The sequence below is a fragment of the Notamacropus eugenii genome, chromosome 2, assembly GCF_028372415.1.
Source record: "Notamacropus eugenii isolate mMacEug1 chromosome 2, mMacEug1.pri_v2, whole genome shotgun sequence".
Lineage (NCBI taxonomy): Eukaryota > Metazoa > Chordata > Mammalia > Diprotodontia > Macropodidae > Notamacropus > Notamacropus eugenii.
Window position 1 is genome coordinate 94,090,195 of NC_092873.1, and position 14,500 is coordinate 94,104,694.

Sequence of the window (14,500 nt, forward strand, 5' to 3'; positions counted from 1 at the left end):
TTTCCCCCATCCAAGTTCACAGATCCCTAGAAATCTGTCTACTAAGGGTGGAAACAAGGAGGAACGTAGGCCCAAGTTGTCAATCTACATTGACAGAGGGAGTTTCTTCAGTTGAGAGTTCGTTATATCAGTGAAATTGCAAGTCTAGTTCCTAATGATCTGACTCTCCTGTGAGTCAGGTAATGCTGTTGTTATTATTACCTCTGTTTTACAAATGGGAAAACTAAGGTACGAGAAGATATCACCAGATTGATGTCTCTTAAAGACACAGGAGATGTCTCTTAAAGAGAACCTTGGGTTCAACTCCCTTATTTTGCAGATGAGGAAAGCAAGGCCCAAGGTTGACTTGTCCTAAGTAGTGACAAAGGTGGTGTTTGAGCCTACATCAAATCTAGTGGTTTTTTCTCCCTAGATCACAATGGTTAAACAGCTTACCCAGCCTCAAGTAGCTACTAAGTAGCAGAGCTAGCTGGCATTCCAGCCGAGATTTTTCTCCTTCCAAAGCCAGTCCTCCTTCCAATTCCCCACACTGCTTCCCTGGTTGAGATGTTTGGATTAGGGAGCCACCTGTATCTCAACATCAGAAACCTTTTATTAAGCAGCTAATGAGGTGTGGCCACACCCAGCCCTACCCCATAGCCAGACTCAGCAGCTGGCTCTCTACCCAGCTTTGCCCCTGGCTGGGCACTCCCTGGACCAAATGGGGCCCTGCATCCACCACTCAGCCAACAAAGTATAGATTATTAATAATAGCTTACATTTATACCAAGTTTCAAGGTTTACAAAACACTTTCCCACAACTGTGCTGTCAGGTGGGTGGAGTGTCTTTACTCCCATTTGACAGATGAGAAAATTGAGAGTAGCAGAGGTGAGCTGATTTGTCATGCTGCTAGCAAACAACCCGGTTGGGATATGGGTGTGTTCCATGTTCTTTCTACTATAATTTGCTGGATACTTCCAAATGGTCTAACACAGAGGCTGGAAACTGAGAGATATAAGGCATACTCCCTGGCAGGAAAGAGACTATAATCACTGTTGTTCAGTTAACCCTACTCATCGTGACCCCATTTGGGGTTTTCTTGGCAGAGATATTGGGAATAATTTGCCATTTCTTTCTTCACCTCATTTGACAGAGGAGGAAGCAGAGGCAAACAGGGTGAAGTGACTTGCCCGAGGTTACACAGCTAGTAAGTATCTGAGGTCAAATTCGAATCCAACTCTTTATGACTTCAGTCCCAACACTCTATGCACTGCACCACCTCTAGGTGGGGAGAAAATCATTACTCACATAAGAACCAATTAGTGGACATATATGACAAGATAGCATATAGCTTGCTACATCTGGATGACCTGCAGATGTGTTTATGTATCATTATGACATATATGTAGTAGAGGTGATCAAGGATAACTTTTTAAAAATGTTTTTAAAGAAAAGATGTGCTCATCTCATCTCAGGCAGACCACGTGTGATCTTGGGCAATGCTTCTCCATCTGCATGCAATATAATTATCTTTAAAGTATAAGTCACATTTGGTCCACAGCTTAGACACGAAGTTCACAGGGCCTGTGACTTCTTGAATCACTTTCTTAGGGACTTTTCATGGGTTGGGATCTCTGTTGTAGTAACTGTGTGTGTGTGTGTGTGTGTGTGTGTGTGTGAGAGAGAGAGAGAGAGAGAGAGCGCGCATCTTGGTTGTTTTATAAGGTGTTGATTTGTTAAGAGATTGAATGACTGATTGACTCTGTGTTTTAAGTGCCTCCATCCCTTGCTCTGAGTGCATTTTCAAATTGCAGAAGAATGTACAAACTAGAAAGAAAAATCTAGGCGCCTCTAACTTCAATGAGAATGCTGGTGGCAATCTCACCTAGTGTACTTGAAAACTTCCAGAAATGGGAGTTGCTAGTCCTGAGTTCAAATCTCAGTTATGCTGCCTTCTAACTAGGCGAGCTGGTTAAGTTTCTCTCTCTTTCGATTTCTTCCTTTGTAAAACAAGAAGGGTTGATGAAGAAAGAAGCATGCAGTCGAAAGAGTGTTGGACTTGGACTCAGAGAACCTGAGTTGACCATTTTGGCTCTGTCCCTTGCTGCCTCTGTGACCTTGGACAAGTCATTTCAGTTTCTTGAGGTTTCCAGAAACTGGACTTCCAGTTTCCTCATCTGCAAAATGAAGAGTTTTTATTGGGCGATCTCTAAGGTCCCTTCTATCTCTAAATAGCTGATCCTCTCATCCAATGACTGAATGATCTCTAAAGTGTCTTCTGACACTGTGATAAAGTGGTGATCTAGTCCAGCCCTGCTTTTCCAGGAAGGATTACACCAAAACATTAGTTAGGAATGCACACTAAGAAATAAAGGAGGTCATAATTTCTGCTTCTCATCTCTCCCTTCTGTTTCTTCTGCTATATCTCTTCCCCAAAACTTTTCAAATAAGCTTCTAACTTGTTGCGTTGCTTGGTTGTTCAGATGTGTCCAACTCTTTGTGACCCTGTGGACCATAGAGCATCAGTGCTGTCCATGGGTTTTCTTGGCAAATACACTGGAGTAGTTAGCTATTTCCTTCTCTGGCAGATTAAGACAAACAGGTTTAAGTGACTTGCCCAGGATCACACATCTACTAACTGTCTGAAGCCAGATTTGAAATCAGGGCTTCCTGTCTCCAGACCCAGGGCTCTAGGCTCATTGAGTCTTCTAGCTGCCTCAGGCAGCTAATTATATACAGCTTAATCCTCCATGGTTTCCATGCCTATCACTTTACTGCATCTTCCTTTGTGAGCATCACTGATTACCAGCCAATTGACCTTTCCTTGATGGTCAAGGTCCATCTTGACCTCTCTCTAACCTTTGATACTACTGATACTACTGACTACTCCTTCCTTATTAAATTTCACTCCTTGGCTTCCATAGAAATAAAAACGTTCTTGTTTTCCTCCTACCTCTTTGACCACTACACCTATATCTTCAGCTTGGAACAACAGAAAGAATGCTGAGTCAGAGGACATGAGTTAGAAACCCATTTTTGCTACTTACTAGCTTTTTCCTCTCTGGTTTTCAGTTTCTTCACTTGTAAAATGAAGTGTTTCAGTTAGATTATTCTAAGGTTCCTTTCAGCTTAAAATCTATGGTTCTAAATCAAGGGTTCTATGAGTTATCTAGAAGACATGACAGTTTCCCTTGGTGTGGTGGAAAGAGCAGTTGTATTATTCCTGGATGGAAGTTAGGGATGCTTCAAACCTATCAAACCCTCCAATCTGTAACTGGATATCTGCTATTGACTCACAGACCTTGGATGAAACGCTTGCCCTTTCTGAGGATCAATGTCCCCATCTATAAAACACATTCACTGGAGCAGACAAGAGGAAGGGTGCATAGCGGAAAGAGGATTTTTTTTAGGGGGTGACTGTTTTATTTGGATTTGGGGTAGATAAAAGGACTGGCCTTGGAGTCAGGAAGACTTGGGTTTCAACCTAGTCTCTGTGATCCTCTCTCATCGCCAACTCTCTGAGAGCAGACATTGGAGATTTGCTGAGCTGTGGTGGAAAAAGCCTCCCTACCAGGAATTCTTCACACCAATGAAATCACAGGTTTACCTCCCCCTCAAAATGTTCTCAAAGGGACATCCTATAACTTATATTTTTAAAATAGAGATAAGATACTATTATCATTACTGCTATTATGAAAGGAATGCAGTTTCTCTGATCTATTGGAAGATTCTGTTGTGCAGAGAGCCACCATACTTAATAGAAAGCTTTGAGCACTGCCCTGGAAGTCAGGGGAACCAAGTTCTAGAATTGTTGCTCAAATGCAGACCGTCCACTTTACACTTGGAAACTGAAACCCAGAGAAGTTAAATCATTTGCCCAAGCTTATAAACTAATAGAGGCAAGACTTGAACCCAGGTCCCATGACTCCAGGTACAATGCTCTTTCTACTGGACTGCATCCCATTTCTACTATTAACTGATTGTATTCAAATTGTTCCTTCTCTCTGGCCTCAGTTTCCTCCTTTGTAAGATGAGGAGTTGGACTAGATTAGGAGTTTTTAAGTTAGAAGTCCATGGATAAATTTTAAGGTATCCATGAACCTGAAAAAGGGAGGAAAGTTACATAGTGACTCTCACTAACTTCTAACTGAAATTTGTCATTTCCTTCAGTTATGAATGTAGGCAACAGACTTACTCTGAGAAGGGGTCTTCATTCACTGGACTGCTGAAGGGGTCCAGGACACACAAAAAGGATAAATACTCCTGGAATAGATGTTATCTGAGGTCCATTTGGACTCCAAAGTCCCATTCTACTGGAATAACAGTTGCAAGCCTCCATCTGTTTTCATTCTGATTTTCATTCTGATTTATCATTATTTCAAAAAGAGGGAAAATCACCCAGAGCTAGGAAGACCTGGCGAGTAAAACAGAAAATGCTTCATTGTCCTTGCCCTGTGGCCCCTGGCTTCTCTGAAGGATCCTATTCCCCAGCTTCATGTAGGGGTGTGTGGGTGGTGCCCATCTGGCAGCAGGACATTTCTGAGACCGCCCTATGGAATGATGCAATCAGGAACATGCCTGAGCATATTCTGGACAGTAACCGGGCTAGCCGGGGAGGTGTATCGTGTATGAGTGGGGATATGGGGCACTGGGAATAAAAGAAAGGCTTGTTTTTGATGTACTCCAATGGGGTCCCATCTCCAGGGCCAGCTCAGCACTGAGCAAAATTGGGAGACATCAGAAGTTTATATTCAGGTACCCTTGGCCTTAATGTCTACTTCTCCTGTCAATGGGACTCCATTCCTCTCTCTACCTGACCCCATGAGGCAGAGCCCTCTGAGTGTATCCCCTTCTCTTCAGTACTCTGGCCCAATCCAACAAGCTTTTATTAAATGCTTGTTCAAGACACTTGTTCAAAACAAACAAAAAAAAAAATGCCTACCCTCAAGGAGCTTTTATTCCATTCCATCTGACTCCCATCCAAAGCTTCTCTCAGCTCCTTTGGTCACACTGAGGCACAGACAATTGATGACAGCTTAACCCTGGACTTTTGATGAAGCTCAAATGGTTAATAGTTATAGCTTTCATTTTGGTAGAGTGTGAAGGTTTCCAAATTGCTTTCCTTACAATAGCCTTTTGAGATAGGCAGAGTGATCTATTACATAGCTGGGGGAACTAGGGGTTGGAAAGGACCTGCTCATGATTTAGTTTTCAAGCCAAGATTCAGAGCCAGTTCTCCTGAATCATTCCTTCATTCCACAACCATTTCTAAAGCAGCCTTTATGAGCACAGCACTGTGCTAGGTGTAGAGGGACATACAGAGTTTACATGACAGGGTGTCTTGACTCTTATGCAACTCACAGTAAAGTTCTCTTGCCCCCTACATCAGTCAAGGGTGGAGGTTAAAGAGACAGGTCTTTCTCAAGCTCCTGAAATCACCTCCCCTAGGATTATGGGATGGAGCATCAGGCCAGCCCTTAGAGATCATCTAGCTCAGTGGTATCAAGATCAGATAGAAAAGGGGGCTACTAAATTGTGCATAAGGATCCCTGTCAGATGTGTATTCATTTGGAAAACCACACTGACATGATTTATCTTCTACCATATATTTATTTTGTTACATGTTTCACAATTACATTTTAATCTGGTCTGGTTCATTCCCACCAAAGAGTTTATAGTCTGTGTGTTTCCTATCTCTAATCTGGTCCAATCCCTTCATTTTTTTTTTTATTTTTATGTGAGGAAACTCTGGCCTAGGGAGGGGAGGGTATTTGCCCAAGGTCACATAATGAGGAAGTTAATGGAGGCCAGATGCAAATTCAGGTCCTCTCATTCCAGATCTAATTCCACACCCCCACGACCAACAATTCCAAGCTTCCAAGCCTTGTTAAGGAAGGCCTTGTTCTCAGATGTACATGCCCACTGAACTTGGGGTAACACAACAATTCCTTATTAGACCTCTTGTAAGTGGCTCTCTCAAAGGTAAAAGGCCCTTCTTCCAAGCCCCCATCAGATTCTTCAAGCCTATTTAATCATTCAACATCCTGGGACTAGTGGGTTACCAGGCACATTTCACCAGATTTCACAGCCACCATCTTGTTGGATAGTGGGAAGAGCCCTCAGTTGGAAGGTCTGGATATCAGGGTTTTAATTCTTTCTCTGCCACTAACCAAATGTGTAAATCTGGGCAAGTCACCTCCCGCTCTGGGTCTTGATTTCTCATTTTTTTTGGCTTAGACTTTGATAATAACTATCTCCCTACCTATCTTCACAGGTTTGTTATGAGAAAAAGATGAAGTGATAGTCTAAAATGTGATTTGAAAAGTATGAAGTGCTGTAAGGTTATGGAAAGTCACACAGCTTAAATGACATAGAAGTATCAGAAATGCAAAGAACCTTAGAATAAAGAACGTTAGCACTGGAAGGGACCACAAGAACACAGAATATCAGAATTCAAAGGGACTTAGAACATAGAATGTCAGAAAGGCAAGGGATCTAGCTGCCTCTGCTCCCATGACAATCCCAGGGATAGAATAGATCATTGACTGGACTTTGAACTATGGTTGGGAACTCCATTTCAGTTTTAGGTGACCAATATTGATTAAGCACCTGCTATGTGCAAGGCACTGTGCTAGATCCTGGGGATACAGATACAAAGTGGGGAATAGTCCCTTGTCCTCAAGGAGCTTATATTCCCTGTCTCCATCCTGAATTCTTCTACTCTTAGTTTCTGATGATCTGGCCAGTCCATTGCTTTAAGTCCTACTGTGGTCTGGTCCCTTCCTGAATCTTGAACCACAGAAATCAGAGGCAGAGTGGTGCAGGGGAAAGAACTCAGGCTCTGGAGTCAGAGGAAGTGTGATACCTGGCTCTGATACTTGACAGTGGGTAGGTCATAGTCTTCCTGAGCAACCTCAGTTTTCTCATCTGTAAAATGAAAGAGTTGGATTAGATGGCTTCAGAGATTTTTTTCAGTTCTAGATTTGTGATCCAGAATACCCCAAGTCCCTGGTCATTCAATCATCTGTCCACAATCCCAAAACAGTCATAATTTATGCAAAGGAAACAGAAACATATGTAAAATGAAAGGTAGTATAGAGTTAAACAGAATGCTCAAAGTTTATTTGACCAGTAAAAACTGGTTGGTATTATACTTCACAATTCAAAGCTAGTCTCCAGCCTATCTTGATTTGGACCCTAGCCCCAAGTGACCACATGGAGTCTATCATACTTGAAACAGGAGCTCATCCTTCTCCCCAACCCCACCTTCTCCTCCCCCCAGCACACTCCCTTACAATGCTCCAACCTCATATGGCCTCTTTCTCTCCTAGGAGATCTGCCTGGGGCCCCAGGCTCTGCTCACCTTCAGGCTCTGCCTGACTCCCCCATTGGTCAGGTAACAATATGTGCCATGGGCCCAGCCAATCAATAAGAGACATCGATACCTGGCTGGCCTTGGCAGGCTGCCTACATCCCCATGTGATTCCTTGAGCGATAATGAAACCATTTGCCAAGGGTGACGTTCTGACTGTAATCTGTAGAGTGGATGAAAACCCCAGCTGGAGGAATGCTGGCAGACAAATTTGGAATATTCCCAATTTTGTAGGTTCAGGTAAATTAAGCTACAGAAACCTGAGGAGATTAAGGAGAGGCTCAAGAAAGATATTTTAATTGTCACGCTTTACAATTAGCTAGAACCCTAGTAAGCTTCCCTGAGATTTAGCTATAGCCTGGCCTTATTTTACAGAAGGACCAACTGAGTCACAAAGAATTTATAGGAGAATTATTTTAGTTCAGTTAGATTGGGAACATTTCTTGACTCCTCTTGCCCTACGATTACTGAAGATTGAAACTGTGTAAGTGCTTATCTTGCCAAAGCAAGATTTATTTGAACATTGATCCCTCCTTGTGTCCATTAAATTACTCATACTATGTTCAGGGCATACATTTTTATCAGATACTTAGTAATAAAAGTAGCAATCCTGGCTTTACTGCTTCTTAGCTGGATGATCTGAAGAGAACCACTTCTCAATTCTAGACCTCAGTTTTCTCCTCTGTAAAATGAACTGAGTTGGAGTAAATGATCTGCAAAGTTCCTTCCATCTCTAAAGTCCTACGATCACCACAGCCCAGCATGAAACATTGCTGTAGAGAATTATGCTTCACTCATTCCACCCTAAAGTACACCAAGACATCTCATTTCTTTTTATACCCTACACCAGATATCATGTAGCCAGGGTGCTAGTGGTCAGCCATGGCTTTAGAAAATAATTTGGTGCCTGGAAAGGGTAGGATAATTTGGGAAAGGCTCAATGTTCCAGAAGTTGGATTATCCTTGCCAACTTCCTATGGATGGGGAAAAGGATGCTTCAGTTAAAATAAATAGTTGGATTTATTTAGCACATTAGGAAAAACATTAGACTTGGGAAGTCAGAGTAATGGAGTTCAAGTCTAGCTGTCTTCACTTACTACCTGTGTGACCTTGAGCAAGTTACTTAACCTCTCTGGGACTGTTTCATCCTTCGGAAAGGGAGAAGATTGGATGAGATCCAATGCCAGATCTATGCTCCTGTGAGCCTACCCAGGCTGATAGCAATTGGAATGTCAGAGCTGGAAGGAACTTTAGAAGTCATCTGGTACAATCTGTTCATTTTACTGGAGAGGGAATGAAGCCCACAGGAGGGAAATATGACATACACCAAAGTCGGTGGCCTAGATGGAAGCACAACTCAGGTTCTCTGATTTGCAAGTCTAGACCAGGGGCAGCTAGGTGGTACAGTGGATAGAGCATGGGCCCTAGAGTCAGGAGCATCTGAGTTCAAATTCAGCCTCCTACACTTATTAGCTACATGGCCCTGAGCAAGTCACTTAACTCCCTTTGCCTCCCCCCAAAAAGAAAGTCTAGTCTAGAGATGGGAAACCTGCAGCCTTAAGGCCACATGTGGCCTTCTAAATCCTTAAGTGTGACCTTTATAATTCTTAAGATTCCCCACTCCATGCTCTAGTCCTTTTCTCCCATGTCCCATACACCACTGACAAGCTCTGGGAATGGAAAAGTAGGAACCTTGCCAAGTGTATCCTAAAGCTAGTCTCAAAGCTTGTCTTCTCACCAAGGCCCAGTGTGGTAAGCTTGGACTATGGACCTCTACCATTGACATGCTCCCAGGACCAAGTAGCAAATCTACCAGGGAGGGCTTTGGATAAGAAAGCAGGAAGCTAGCCCACAGGATCAACGTTAGGACATATTCCTGTTCATTCCCTTACTAAAACTTAGCTTGCTTGACTTTCTTCCCCTTCAGTCCCTAGGGCTTGTGAGTGGAGGCAGCAGACCCAAGACCTAGGGATAGGAAGCTAATCAAGTTAAGACCCAACAAGGAGATATCTTCCAGTCAAGGAAACCCCAAGAAAATGAATTAACACTTTGATCCTTAGAACAAGTAATTCCCCTGTAAAGGGTTATGATGAATAATGCTTATTGCAGTGATAGAGGTAAGGGCTTTGCCATCTATTGAGTCTTGGCTAAAGGAACGAATCTCTAATGGTGGAACCTCAGGTATCAGGCAGAGGTTGGGGAGTGGAGGGTGGAGGGGAATGATATAAGAGGAAAGATTTGGTAGCAGGGAGAAATCTGAAGTCAAGCCACTTGAGTGGCTGGCCATGCTATCTATTTTGTGTAGTGGTCTTTATTGAGTATTAGTGCTCTGTTTTCCAGTGCTATGTCCATATTCGACTCAGGCCCTGGTACTTTAGTAAGATGGCTTTTCTCTTTCCTCACAGGGACTTTTTGGTTATGAATAGAGTGGAAGACTCCCCTGAAATCTAGTGGCTCAGAATTGAGTTTCTTTTTTGTTTGGGACTCTCCCAGTGCGTTCTTAGAAATGGTGACATCTTTTTTCCCAAATACTTCCCCTCCTCTCTTAGGCAGACTCCTTTCTTCACTACGAGAGTCTTCACATCCTCCTTCTACACAGTCCCAGGACTTCCACTTTCTCTCTGCATCTGTCTCACTCCCCTGGTTTTGGGTTGGCGCAAGCAAACCACTGGCTGGAGTGAATTGTGTTTCATAGGACCGTAGCATGTCAGAGTTGGTTTCACATATATAGATCTGGAAGGGAAGCTAGAGGCCATTCAGTTCAGTGACCATTTTACAGATTTGGAAACTGAGGTCCAGGGAAGTTAAGTGATGTGGCCAGGTTTGCTCAAGTGGTAGATGGAAGAGCTGAGATTCTAACCTGGGCCTGTCACTTTGAATTTGGTGCTTTTTCTATAACCGTATGATGACTTTGAGGATCGTTTTCTTCAGCCCCCTTATTTTTCATAGGATATTACAGAAGCCCAGAGAAGGGACCTGACTTCTTTTAGGTTAGTTAACATAGTAAGTTAATGGCAGAGTCAGACCTACAGTTCCATTCTTGAGATTTTTCAATGGCTGTGCCTCATTCCCACCCAAAAGCCTATTTTTAGTTTTAAACAGATGACCAAGAGCCCGCTTGACAATATGTACCTCACAGGCTTTGTTTTTGGGTGTGGTCCACCAGGCTCTTTGGGGCATGTCTCAGCTTGCACTAGGCTGATGGAGTCCTGGGTAAATGGCACTAAACCAGCTAGAGTCTAATCAGGTCATGATTCATTCTGGTCCATCCAGGGGGTTACCTGAGTGGGCTGCCTCTTCACTGGGCCTGTTGCTATCCAAAGGACCAGCCATCTGCTTCTTCAGGGATAAGGAAAGGGGAGAGATGTCTCTGGAAGAGGGCAGACTCTATTTGTTTAATCATCTCTTCCTCCCAGTCTAGGGTGGGCACATAGAATTGGGACCAGGAGGACACCAAGCTGCCACTTATCACCAGAAAAAAAACTTTCCTTCACTATGCAAAAGAGCTATGGTTTCACTCAGGAAAGATGCCTCCTCCCTGTCTTACTTAGATTACGGCCATCCTTGGGAATGGCTGTGGAGAAATCAATCTATCTTCTGGTGTCAGATTTCTATTAATGAACCTCTCTGGCTGGACTGGTCCTCTCATAGAATACAAGTCCCTTGAGGGTAACCAGAGTTTCATTTTTGTCTGTCTATCTCCATTGTCTTATATAGTGGCTGAAACAGTTTAATCAATGATTCCTGATGGATCAACTACTTGGGTATTGCTCCATAGCTTGATAGGGGCTCTTAGGGCTTGTAGCTGATCAGTGGAGCTTTTGGGCACCCAGGGTCACCTCTGGGCCATGACAGGATATCAGAGGAGGATTTTGGTGGAGTCAAGTCAACATGCACTTTTTCATATTAAGGACATAAATGTTATTAATATTAACATAAAATATTAATTAATGATCATTTTAGCAGCTGACATGAAATGAACAATTTGAAAAAAAGGCAGAGGGATATTTTCCACATTTCTCTGTAGCATCTTCAGATTGCAAATACAAACACTGAGCATGCACCTCCTACATATTTTTTCACAAAACTCTGTGAAGTAGGATGCACAAGTTTATTTTCTCCATTTTCAAGTGAACAAGCTTAAATAATGGAGTGTCTGCTACGTGTAAAGCAATGCAGGGAATGGAAATAAATGTTTTCCCATCAAGGAACTGAGAGATGAGGAAATCAGAGTCAGAGATTAGCCAGGATTACACAAGACTCAATCCTGGTGCTGGAGTTAAACTCAGGTCTCTCTTGGCTCCAGCGTGCAAGGGCTCCATTTGCTATATGAAGCTCCCTTAAGAAAGTTGGCATATTTTGACTGGGGTCAGTGAAAATGCTGGTCTGGTGTGATTAATAATGATAATTATCATAGTTGATGAGAGATAACATTTATACAGAAAGGTTTACAAAGTACTAGGGCAGCTAGTTGGAACAGTGGGCCTAGAGTCTGAAAGACACGAATTTAAATCTGGCTTCAAACACCCTGGGCAAGTTTTTGACCTCTCTCTGCCTCAATTTTGCAATGGACAGAATGCCTAGCCAAGACTCAGAAAGACTTATTTCCCTGAGTTCAAAACCAGCTGTGTGACCCTGGGGAAGTCACTTGATTCTGTTTGCCTCAGTTTCTTCATCTGTCAAATGAGGTGGAGAAGGATATGGCAAACCACTCCACTATCTTTTCAAACAAAACCCCAAGTGGGGGGTCATGAAGAGTCAACACAATTGAAATGACTGACGAAATAGTGTATGTTTTACTTGCCTGATCCTCACAACTACCCAAGCACATGATGGTCCCATTATTTTTTTTGGATTTGGATTTTTTTGGATTTGTCCAGGGGCAGGGGCAGGGGCAGGATTTGAACTCTGGTCTTCCTACTTCTAAATCCAGCGCTCTATCCATAGCACCACCTACCTGCACAAATGAACACCAACATAACTATATCGGAACCAAATTCAGGCAGATTTATAATTGTCAAAATCGGAGTGAACATTCAGTAATTGTCTTCATCAAGCAGACCTCCTTAAAGCTGAATTCTCAAGCAATGCTAGTAATGAGATCATTTACCCCTAGAAAAGAGTTTTCCAGTGCTAATGGTAACAGTTTGGGGACTGAACTTTATAGAACTCCAGGAATTGTTTCCCAGATCAGACAAGGGTATCTTTTCGGAAGAGATACCATAATCCAAGAGCTCATATTGAAATGAAGCAGGTGGGTAAACACAAAAATTGACATTTCAACAACACCAAGAATGTCCTCTTTCCACCTACCCCCATGAAGCCTTAATCGATCCTTTGCTAATTTTATAATCCTATGGCCCTATGATCCACTCAAGATGAATGAGCAGAATATTTTCAAAGATTCTGAAATACCACAGTTCCAGAATCATCCACAAAGTCCCCCACCCTGTGTTCACTGTCATTTGTACACCCCACCTTTCTAATGGAGATAAAGAGAGTTGGAAGACCATTTACACCCATTAAATGGCCCAGCAGGGCTGGTTTCTTATTATTTTATGCCCTGCCTCTTCAACAATTCCACCATGGGACCAAGTCCTGCTAAGGTTTGTCTTTTGAAGTTGTCATCTTGAACATACAGTGGTCTAGATGGCATGTGTCTCACCACAAGAGCCAGGTAAAATGGGAGGATCCTTTTTCTCTCTTCAGACAAAACATATGAATCACAGCTCTGCAACCCTCCAGATACATGAGAGCCCCTACTATTTTTTAATCCCTAAGGAAAAATACAGGCAAAATCAAGTCTTTTTTTTTTTTTTAATTTTGGCCAGCTGTGAGCTGTAGTTGCCATGGAGCTTTGCCATAAGGTGCCTACCTCTAGGAAAGTTCATTTACCCCTTGGGAGTATGTTTCCTACTTGGAGTGACCCCAATCCTAAACTTGTCTCATTGTTTACTGGGGCCTGGGTTGCTAGAGGTTCAGTTGTGTTGTAACAGGGGGCTGGCTGGCCTTTACCCTTGAAGGGATTCTGGGAGAGATGAATCCTAGGAGAAGGCCACCATCTCCAGAGTCTTCTTGCCCAGTTGTACCTCCCCATCCCCTCAGCCCAACCCTAGGGACAATAACAAGGCCTCGCCTCTCCTTATATAACTGTACCAGAGGTACAGTGGAGGTCCAACTGTCCTCGGCACCTCCACTGCTGTGGCCCTCCAGCAGCCCCCACTCCCCACCTCTATTCAGTTGCTTTGCAAATATTCCTGGTTACAGCTCTAGGAGGGAATTATGATAATAACAATAGCTAAGACAATATCAAGAACAGTAACAATAACAAAAACTTACATGTATTTAAGGCTCTAAGCTTTACCACTTTCCTTCATAACCCTGTGAGGTGATAATGCAACTATCCCTATTTTACAGACAAGTACATTAAGGCTCAGAAAAGTGGCAATTTTGCTCAAGGCCACCAGGACTGGAAGAGAAGAGAAAGGGAGAAAGCCTGGATTTGAATCATGCTCTTTGGATTCCTAGGGCACTGTAGAGTTTCTTCCATATGCCCCCCTTTAGCTGCCATGTTGACCAGTTCAGCCCCTGTGACTTCCTCCTGCCCAAGGGAAGAGCCTAAGTTCTGTGAGCAGTTTGCACCCCTGAGACCAGCAGAGCTGCTTGGGCCTAGTGACCCCACAGGTCAGATTCCTTGGCCACTTGGAGGAGATGAGGGTGGGGAAGGGGGCTGTGATCCTTACCAGTAAGGCCAGCTTCTTTCTGCTCCAGAGTCTGTAATAAGGACAGGAGAAATGAAGAAGGCCTTCTCTTCAGCTGGGGTCAGCAAACCCAGCGTCCAGTGCCTTTTTCTGAGAGCAAAGGAAAGAGGAAAGGACAAGTCTGGGCAGAACTCTGTAGTCACTGAACCAACTTTATCTTTCGTCATTGCTATGGCAAAGCCTGGATTCTAGTTTGGTTTTTTGAGTTTCTGTCCAGATGCCCTCCTCAGTCCTCAGCTGTTTCCTGGGCAGGAGCTTCAGGTATCTGAGGTGAGGAAAGAAAGGTAGGATTCATCGTGGAGTGGGGGAAGGGAGAGGGGAAGACTGGCTATTTTCTATTTGTCCCAGCAGTCCAAGAAAGCAGCAATTTAGAACAGGGAAAAATTG

The 14,500-nt window shown here is 43.3% G+C and overlaps 1 long non-coding RNA gene across 1 annotated transcript; it reads right to left on the bottom strand.

Moving 5' to 3' along the window:
- Window positions 1-5,570: 5,570 nt before the first annotated feature.
- LOC140526028 (uncharacterized) lies at window positions 5,571-14,224 on the bottom strand. Its single transcript, XR_011974209.1, has 2 exons — window positions 14,096-14,224; window positions 5,571-6,907 (listed from the first exon to the last, which is right to left on the bottom strand). It is a non-coding gene; the product is annotated as an uncharacterized lncRNA (long non-coding RNA).
- Between the last annotated feature and the right edge of the window lie 276 nt (window positions 14,225-14,500).